This window comes from Centroberyx gerrardi, chromosome 1 (assembly GCF_048128805.1).
Source record: "Centroberyx gerrardi isolate f3 chromosome 1, fCenGer3.hap1.cur.20231027, whole genome shotgun sequence".
Lineage (NCBI taxonomy): Eukaryota > Metazoa > Chordata > Actinopteri > Beryciformes > Berycidae > Centroberyx > Centroberyx gerrardi.
In genome coordinates, this window is record NC_135997.1 from 5,668,045 (window position 1) to 5,678,271 (window position 10,227).

A 10,227-nucleotide genomic window follows, 5' to 3' on the forward strand; every position below is an offset into this window, starting at 1 on the left:
CGGAAAAAGCAAAAAAAAGACGGGGTACTTTGAAACCTGGTTAATAATTTGTAATGCTTGACGAAGAGTTTGAAAACGGCTACAAGGCACATTCATGAATACTGATTCAAGTCTTATGTCAACTTTCACGCAGCGCTCATGTACAATTTACATCGTTTGTGACAGTGATGGAATGCTGTGTTTATTGCGATGTGTGTGTTTATATTAGGCAAAGTCTATCAAAATGATACTCACCCTTGCAATCACCACTTCTGTAACTGTCAGGAAGGTGTTTTTTGCAGACACACCAGCCCTCTCTATTATCCACTTTTCCATTAAGTAGACTTCATCTTCTCCTCTGGACCTGAACTGAGGGGGCACATCCAGCTAGACTAGAGTTGGCGCTCTCAGCATCCAAACAGCAAAGCGTTACCGATGTGCAAAAACTCATAAAGGAGAATACGGCGGTTCAACCGAGAGAAGACAAAGAGCTGATTATTGAATTTTTTTTTATTCTAAAACACTGAAACAAGAAGAACTCAACCTTGTCTTCATCAAAGACTCGCAGGGAGTCTGTTGTGCTTTAAATGCCTGGGAGCAAAACTGATTTAAAAAAAATAACAATTAAGCAGAAGAATACCAATATTGTTTTCAAAATGAAGGTTTTATTTTTCAGATAATTTCAAATATCTATGTCAGCATTAGTTGAGTAGTTGAGACTTTGGCACATGTTTTATTTAAGTTTGATGGCCAGTCTGTCTGCATTTGAAGTGGAAGTGCCATTGAGCAGTGAATCAGAAGAATTGAATCTGTCAAGCGATCAATACGATGTTAGAGAGCCATCATTTGACCTCAGTACCAAGTTGAAGGTCAAGATGAGGGTACAAATGATTATGCAGCACACTACAGTGTTAGTGACCTGCTTCCCTGACCTGTTTGTTTTTGCGAGACACTCCAACGATGGCGTAGAAAAAATTCCCACCTCTGATTTTATTCGTTTTCGTTCATTCATTCGTGTATTAATTTGGACCCCCGGAGGACTAGCAGCTGCTGAGGCGCCATCTAATGGGGATCCTAATAAAGAATAAACTATTCATTCAATCATCCATCCATTCATTCTTTCTTGCATTCATTCATTCTGTTTGAATAAATTCTGTTTGATGCCGAATGGCAAAATGAAGTGTGACGGTCCGGAGAACAGCACACACAGCACACACATTTGATGCTAGAATCACTACATGCACTAAATGAAACTCTGATAGATTATCTGTACTGAAATACCAGATACCAAGAAATTACTATGTGAAAAATATAGTTGAAATGGCATTAAATGAGTCTGAAGTCTCCCTTCTGCATAAATTGGTATGACTTGTGTTAGATATGCTCTTTTGGGCCTGAGAAATGATTTCCTAATTCATGATTAATAATTCAGCAATATTAAGATATGCTCACAAAGGTATCTACTGAGATATCCGCAGAGGTTTTAGGACAGTGAGGAAATATTAAATACAGTATGTGGACATGGACAAGCTGTTTCAGGGATCTGAGTAGTGCACGCATACATTTAGGATGCGAACATTTAAGATTGTGCATGATTATAGACACAGACAGGATGAGAAACAGGCCATATTGTAGTTTAGTGATCACTACTGTACATGGATATTTGTCTGCATATTATAATTGTGTTTAGGCTTCAAGATATCTTCACAAGACACATTGTTTCCATGCTTTTATGTGCAGGTGAAAGCTGTTTCAATATGCTTTTGTATTTCTAAATGATATTTTGAATTGGCGCATGGTTCTTTGTGTAGAATCTAAAATCTTTTTTTTTTTTTATCAGTACGAGTTCCAACAGTTAATCTCTCAGATGCTCAGGATACACATTTGGTTTTGATGAGTGTTTTCTCATTATGATAAGGATTCTGTGGTTCAGTCTGAACAGAAGCACTTTGGCAGCGGTCTTTGGAGAGCCGTAATGGAAAACCCCAAAATATGCTTGCTTTTGCTTATTTCCTCAGTTGACCATAAAAAGCACATAACTTTTACCGAGTCAAATCCTGTGTGTTTCTTTGGGAGGTTTAACTGTATTTTGAATCAGAGTCAGTGAAACTCAAATTTACCTGTAAATTGCCTCTGGAAGAACACAGTACCCCTTTGAGGAAACAGTATGTAATCACACTTAAGGTGAGATCCATTTTATAACGCAGTCATAACTTTAGAATAATTTTACAGCTAAATGGCACTTTAATGCATACTGATTCGATTCTGAAGTCGGCTTTCCTGATGTGTCCACGCTATTTGTCATGGAATAGCAGTGTCAATTTAAAAAAAACAACTCCTGACTGTCTTAACTGAAAACATGCCCTCAGGTTATATAAAAATGTATGTTGTAAAGCTGTTCAGACATTGTACTCTGGTTGTCACTCTATATGCTGCAGCCCTTGATCCACCTTTCCTTGTCCTGTGAGCCTTCCCTCTGACTTGATTACAGTCTATGTTCAACCGATAAGCTACTGCAAGCCCCCAAAAAAAGTATTAGTGATACCCTCTTACAGTAGCAGGTGTGTGCGTGTGTGTGTGTGTGTGCGTGTGTATGCGTGCGTCTGAAAACACATTTCAGTGGGTCTGGGGAGGACGCTTCAGTGTCAGAGGTGAATTATCTTCTTTAGGTCCGTGTCTGTTGGCAACCAGTGAGGCCCAGAGGCAGGAGAGGCAGCTGAGTGGCTCTGCCTCCATTCCTGATGTTTAACCCTTCGATACATCACAGAAGTCTAAAATGTATTATTCTTTAGCCTTGCTTGGCATTTCATAATGCCTCATTATTAGAGGAAAAAGAGAGCCAAGGCACTCTGAAATAGGTTAAAAAGCCTTTATTCTATTTGGCCTTCATTCTATTATATTCTTTTTCCTCATGGCTACTAGACTCTTCTTTCCACAGAGCACGACGCGCTACTATCTCTAACATCAGAAACTAAGAAGCTTGCCAGCCTCCTGTTAGTTTTTCAAGACCTTAGTGTAAAACCTTTGTGTTTTATTAACACAAAGAATTGAAAAGAGTGTCAGTGGAAGAAGACAATGCAGTGTGTTGCAGAAAAAAACGTATGCAGTTGTTTAACTCATCCTGCCGCTCAGAGTCTACCATTACATGCACAGAGAATGATGTTCTTTACCTGTTAGTTGTTGTCAAATGTATTGTGTTTTATGTACTACTAATATCTTATATAGTCTTTGTTCTTATCTGTATTGTATTTTAATGTTTCTGCACTATTTACATTCTTAATGTTTCTGTACTTTCTGTTTTAACCCCAAAAGCCTATAGCCAGGGACAGGGGTTGCAAATTAGCCTTTGCTAGAAACAATGTTTAATGCATTTGTCCCTGTTAAATAAACAAGTAAAAAAAAAAAGATTATGAGAAACCTGGTTAATATGTCTTGCTTACTCCCATATTAAACAGGTTACTGTGACATGGAAACATCCTACTGCTTTCACTTTTGCTTTTCGCCATGTGCACAAACCCAGACTCACGCAGCATTATGGGTACATTTTGATGTCAACAAACAACATGCCAGCAAGCAGTACTTATTATTACCATTACTGCTGGGATCATCACTTCTTTCCCCTGTGTGAACCCACTGCTCAGTCAGAGAGGGCAGCTGGCAGTCGAACCTTTTTCATATGTGTTTTTGCTGCTGGACTGTTCTATCTGTGGCTGGGACTCCTCGGGTGGACAAGAATATTGTGTTAACTGGTTTATTCATGGCCACAGGGAAACTCAATTGCGGGGTATCAAAGCTGCATGTAAACAGTTTAACCTGAGTAAGACCTCAACTGGAGTGTGGCCAGTAGCTGGGTTATTCTGTGCATGTACACATAGCCAAAGGGCAAGTGTACATGCAGACTAATAATCCAATTTTAACATAATTTGGGCGATGCTCTTCACAATAGCACTGGTCATGTAAACGCCCCAGTCTGATTATCTTACGGTTATGTGATTATTCTCAGTAAAGTTCTAATCATATTATAATCAGTGTATGAGCAGAGCCCAGTTAACACAGCTAGATGTCTGGCCCTCTGGCTCGATTTCATTCAGATTTTTAAATGTGTGTGTGTTTCAAAAAGGTCACAGAGGAAGTTGACGTGGATTCTGTGTTTGTGGTTCTCAACGTGGGGTCCGGGGACCACTAGGGGTCCTTTGAATGAATTGTTAAACTTCACCAATATTTCATTTCTAAGAAGTTAACACAATTACAGAATGCTGAAGAATGACTGTTTTGATCATAGTTCCACTGTTATCTCTCTACCTGCAATGCAGATAGTCATGGAATTCTGGACAAAATCATATCTAACAATAAAAATATTCTCAGATTTGGGTTTGAGAGACAAAATCTCATCAAATGGGGGTCCCTAATGTGGACTACATTAGGGGTCCTTGATAGGAAAAGGTTGAGAATCACTGGCGCGTGCCGGTGTAAACAGGAAGCAGATTGTCTACTCTGCGGTTGGTTGCTTAGTTACAGAAAATACTACGGAGGAAGAACAGCAATGGCGAAAAGTACGACCAGAGATTTGTTTGCTTGGACCGACAACGAGGTGGAACTGTTACTGACTACATGACGAATCAGGGAAGGACATGTCGTGACTGATAAGACCCAATCAGGAAGCGAACGTGGGTGTCTGTGTCATCGTTTTCAAAAGTCTCCGTTTCCGCCCGTCCAGACTAAAATGCAATCCCGGAGTTTTCCAACTAAAACGGGGTCAGCAGCGTTTTCAAAAGTCTCCGTTTTAGGGGTCCGAAAACGCCAGAGTAGTGTGGACGCTAGGCGTAAACATAGCAAAAGTTATGCGTTTTAAAATGAAAACTTATTAGTGTGGATGTGGCCTTAGATAAATGACAACATACCGGTCTTTCAAGTTCTTTCTGGCATCTTCCACTGTCAGCTGACACTAACACCTCTGACATCAAGGTGTTTTGTCTGCAAGAGTATCTACAGGAAAAACAACAAATACCAAAACAATGACAAAATTTTCCAACATTTTCCATCTGATAAAATCAGAACCACAGACAATCTGATGAACCAGACTCAGCTTTACCTGGTCGGCTCTTGTTTGCACCCTAAACCAATTCCTGCTCTTAGTAAAAGAAATGTAGGTGAAAGCTGGCATGAAGTTTTTAAAAATGCCTATAAATAAGTTGATGTGATGTTTTCTTTTTTCTTTTTTTTCAAACCCTCTGGGACACTGATAAGCAGGGAACAGCAAGCACAATCAAAATAGCTTTGAATAATCATGCCAACCAATACTTTCAAGACTCCAGTCCATGTATTTGGAGATTCTTGCCAAAAGACAATGTCTTGATTGATCTTGGTGAACACTTTTCGTGCCATAATTTCAACAGATAAATTATCAACAACACATCTAGGGTAGTTAACAGATATTTTCTGAGTTATTAAGTTGTCACCAACCATAAGCCATCTGCTGACTTTCAAAGGCTGAGATCTCAAAGTGGTTTCTGTCATATTTTTCTTTATGTGACAAAAGAAAGGCTGAATTATCAGCATAAAGCAAAATATCGCAGGAACAAGCTGCTTTCAACTCAGTAACATATGACAGAATGAAAGTGGACCAAGAATGCTGTCTGTGGGAAACAACAGTCCACAGGTTTTTCTCACAGTTAATGGCAGAGTGATTAAAACCCAAGTCTTTCAGTTTCATTAACAGGATCGTGTGATCAACTGTACTGAACGCTTTTGGAGGTCTAATGAAACAATTGCTCACTATTTCTCACAGCTATCTCTTTTCTAATATATGATCTGTTAAATACAACAAATGTGTCTATTGAGTGAGATTTCCAGACTGACGATGAAAACGATATATTAGTCTGTATTCTTTTCAAGTTGTTTTAACACATGCTATAGTGTTTATCTATGCATCGCCAATTTGATTATAAACTTGTTGGGGCATATCATATCATAAATGAATAAAATCATAACTTAAAATCATCACTTTGACCTTTCTTGTATCTAAATTTGTGCATTTTTCTCTCACTGAGATCAGAACAAATAAGCAGGTGTTCGTCTGTTAATGTGAAATGGCAGTCTGACGCAAGTTTATAATTTGCTTTCATAGATGCGCAAGTAACTAAAAATATTTTTTATTATTCTACAAGATCGAATGCTTCAGTATTTTTGTGCTAGATTTTTAAGACAATTTAATTAAATATGCTGTGTGCTAAAAGACAGCAAAGAATATTTAAAGGAATATAACTCATATTTTTCAGGGTTAGAGGTTTATTCTTTTTTATTTCAATATTATATCAAATTTATATTCTCATCTCAAATGTTTAGTTAATTAAGCCACTGCTGTTTTTTGACATAAAACTTCAAAATGTTCTTCATCTTCTGTGTGATAAAAACAAGTCTTTTTTTGGAGCACGCAAGCAGATGTCAAATAAATGTTGATGAATTTTCATGAAGAACTTCCCCTGGTAACCGACTGAGTAAGCAACTGCGGAAGTGACCCATAGGTGATTTAATGGGTCATCTTTGCACCTCGACTCAAGGGTAAACAAATACAGGTTGATGAATTTTCATGAAGGCGTGACCCGGTATGAGGTGACTTTCAATCACCTTTAGGTTTGAAAAATGCCCTTATACAGCAGTTTGAATAGGCTTCAGGAGACTGAATGAGCAGTTCGAAGAAGAGAAGGAAACTACAGTGTGCCTCAAAACTCAATTGGTGTTCCTCTAGCAGTGATGATATGGTGCTTCAACACTCTCTACCACTAGATGTCAGTATCAACCAACACCTTCGCCTGTGATAGACTGATCTGCTCAATGATAGAGTGGCCTGCTGAGCTTCTCTATTTGAATAGTCTGACACACTGATTGTACAGCTGAGAAATTATTTTTACTCATTGGAGGGCTTAGTGAACTGATATCTCTATTTCTGCTGTAATATGCAGTATAGATGGGTAAAAATACATCAAAATGTATCTTGTACAAATAGTCCTTTGACAAATGTAATAACAAGAACAAGATCTGTCGCAACTTTGTCTTTAAACCAAGGTGCATGAACTGGAAATAACTACAAAAGGGAAACATTCAGCTACTCTTGGAGGCTGATGGATGCTCTTGAACTGATGCAGTAATGTAATAACATAAATGACAAAATTCTGGTGATAGGAGACATTTCAAATACTCCTTTGAAAACAGTGATAGCTGAACAAGAAAGGTAGTCATGTGACTGAACTGGCTGGAATGTACATATCCCATAGGGCATCATATAATGAATACATATTGGTTTATTTTGTATTCATAGTGCTCAGACATCCTTACTGTTGTGTGCACAAGGTCAAACACACACACACACACACACACACACAGTGACTGAATACATAGTATGCTGAATCACTAAGATGAAACAAATTATTTCAATTGAATCAATCCCACTAACAAGACTATGACTAATGCAAAGCAGTAATAACTTCCTTCCAGTCTTGATTTGTAGTCCTTTCAGTTTGCTGCCTAGAGACCTCTTGATAGATTCTGTTTGTTCCGGTTTGGGTCGACTCCAAGGACACTGTTACACACGTGATGAAGGTGATCCTTGTGAAGCGGAGTGTGGCCTCTTTGGAAAAGACCAGCAAGCAGATGAAGAGCAGAGCCTGTCAACATCTGCATGGAAGAACGTCTCTTTGTGCAGCAGGAAGCAAAGCAAACCTCCCCCTGTGTCCTGCCACTCACAAAACACTGTAATGGAGCACCAAACACCACTTTCCGATCCATTGATTACATTGACAACATTATGATAAACTTATAATTAACTTTCTTTATGTAGCATTTTCCACGACGTAGCTATAAAGACCTTTATAAGCAATAAAACTGGTAAATAAAATGAGAATTAAATAGGTAAAAGCAATTTTTAAAACAGCATCTCTAAAAAATATGTTTTAAGAAGTGATGTAATAGCCGATGCCATGTTTTCCAGCCTTTCAATTTCACTGTATTTCCATAAGGAGACTATTCTAAAGTCAAGGGTTAAATCCCATTCAAAAGTCGAACAATTCAAATGTCAAGAACTAGGTGAGAACTCTCTCTGGAAAGCTTTATTCCTCCGATTCCACTGCTGCCATACTGAAAGAAATACACACATCTATCACTCTTTGCTGACAGTTAAAGCAGCTGAGGCTGAACATTGTCTGACCTGACTGGGCCCACAGGCTGGGTGGTAGTGTTTTGGTGCAGGGGGGATGGAGGGCATGGCTGCTGCATGAGCCGGGATCCTTATATTGACTTTTATTGGTTCTTTAATCAAGGCAATTAAGTCGCGTCAGTTCCTATTTCTTACAGCTCCGAGAGAATATCAGGGGACGCCTTTGGTAAGACTTGCTTTGTGTCATCTGGCTTGCCTACATGAACAGCAACGGACTGTTGTGGGATACCAAATTTCTCTCTGTCTCATTTGCACAGGGTAAAATCAAACTCTGATTAAGTGTTCATCTGAAGTGTTTTTATCCATTTTGATGCTGTCATTCAGGAGATCGGTCGGGACAGTCTGCAGGAACATGCTCTGAACCAAAGCCGGGTCACACTTGAGCCCTGATTTTGCTTCAGATGAGGCGGAACGTTTACTTCCCCAAGTAAGAAGAAGCCCGCAAGAAGAAATTCTGAGGTCTCTTTGCTGCGTTGGGCTTCTGATGTCAGTGACTTGGAGAGCTCTGTGGCACATTTTTCTTGGAAATGAGGGCGCAGGATTCATTTGAGTGTGGGAAATGTTCAGTTGGGCTGCCCCTCTCAGTAGCAAATGTGTGCCTTGACATATAACTTTAATAACAGCATCTAAATCTCTAGTTCTGGACAGCCTCTACTCTGTCAAGCTGGTGAGGCAAGCTGGAAAAGGCGAGTTTGTCTTTTTGGCCTGGTTCACCGATCTGACCAACATTTCTAAAATCATTGTGCTGAGAAGAGCCTGATGCTTGAATCTGAGCTGTGTCTCACTGCTGCATCTCAGTTTGCTTTTGTCTAATGGCATTTTGCTATTCTTCCAAATCTTTCAGCACTTTGTCTCTTCGATTGGTCCGATGCGGGTCTACTGGTGCAGTTTCAATGGCCGTATTCACTTCCATGGTCTTTTCTTTAAACTCCAGCAGCTCTAAGAATTTTGTTCGTTATCAAACTCTGCCACAACGTCTCTCTCAAGGTGTGATGCCATGAGAAATAAAGCATATGTGGGTTTTCTACTGACACATTTGCTCTATTTGGACTTGATATGTTCAAAACAACATTGACTTCAACTCGTCTGTCTTTGGACAGGCTGTACAGAATCCCTGTTGCCTCATCTTGCAAAACCTATAATTCTGCAGCCACCATCTTTGCAGGACAGTGGGCACTTTATATATGGGCTGACCTGTGCAAGTGCTATGGAAAAAAAAACAACTTGGTACATCTCACCTAGCAGACGACTAGATTTTCTAAGTCCAGCATTTGTCCCTTAGTACCAATCGAGCATCGTTTGCCATAGTGTGCCTAAATATTGCTGCAGACCAGGTGCGTCCCTTCATGACCACAGTCTACCAGTTTTCAAATGGATACTTCCAGCAGGATAATGGGCCATGTCACAAAACATGCATTGTCTCTAGATGATCCCAGGATCATTACAGTGACTTCAGTTTACTCCAAAGGGCCGCACAGTATCCAGATCTCTACCCAATGAAGCACATTTGGCAGAGGGTGTTTTGCAGCATGAATGTGCCGCCGAAACATTTGCAGCAACTGTTTCACACTATTAAGTCAGCAAGGATAAAGAACATTTTGAAATGTTTCCAACACCTTTTTGAATTCATAGCTTGAAAAATTCAGGAGGTTCTGGGGGCAAAGGGGCGTCCTACCCAGTATTAGCTATGTGTACTTAATAAAGTGGATGCTGAGTATGTAGTCAGCTTTTCAAGATCAAAGAAAAAAATACCAAATTATTGCATTTTTATCTAATTTTGTTGCACAACGAATGTGCTACTCATCAAAAGATGCACAAACCTTTGAGAATGATTGGAAATGGATGAACGCTCCACATTTATTGTTCCACAAGAGAGACAGAGAGTACACTTCAGTCTCAGTTTTTGAGCATAAAATTAAGCATAAAAACTAAAAAAAAATTTGTGAACATTCATAATAACAACTCTGTGACAGCGCTGCACCGTCCTGTTGGAGTGAGGCAGAGGAAGAGAAACTGTGGCCTTCCACAGTGATGAC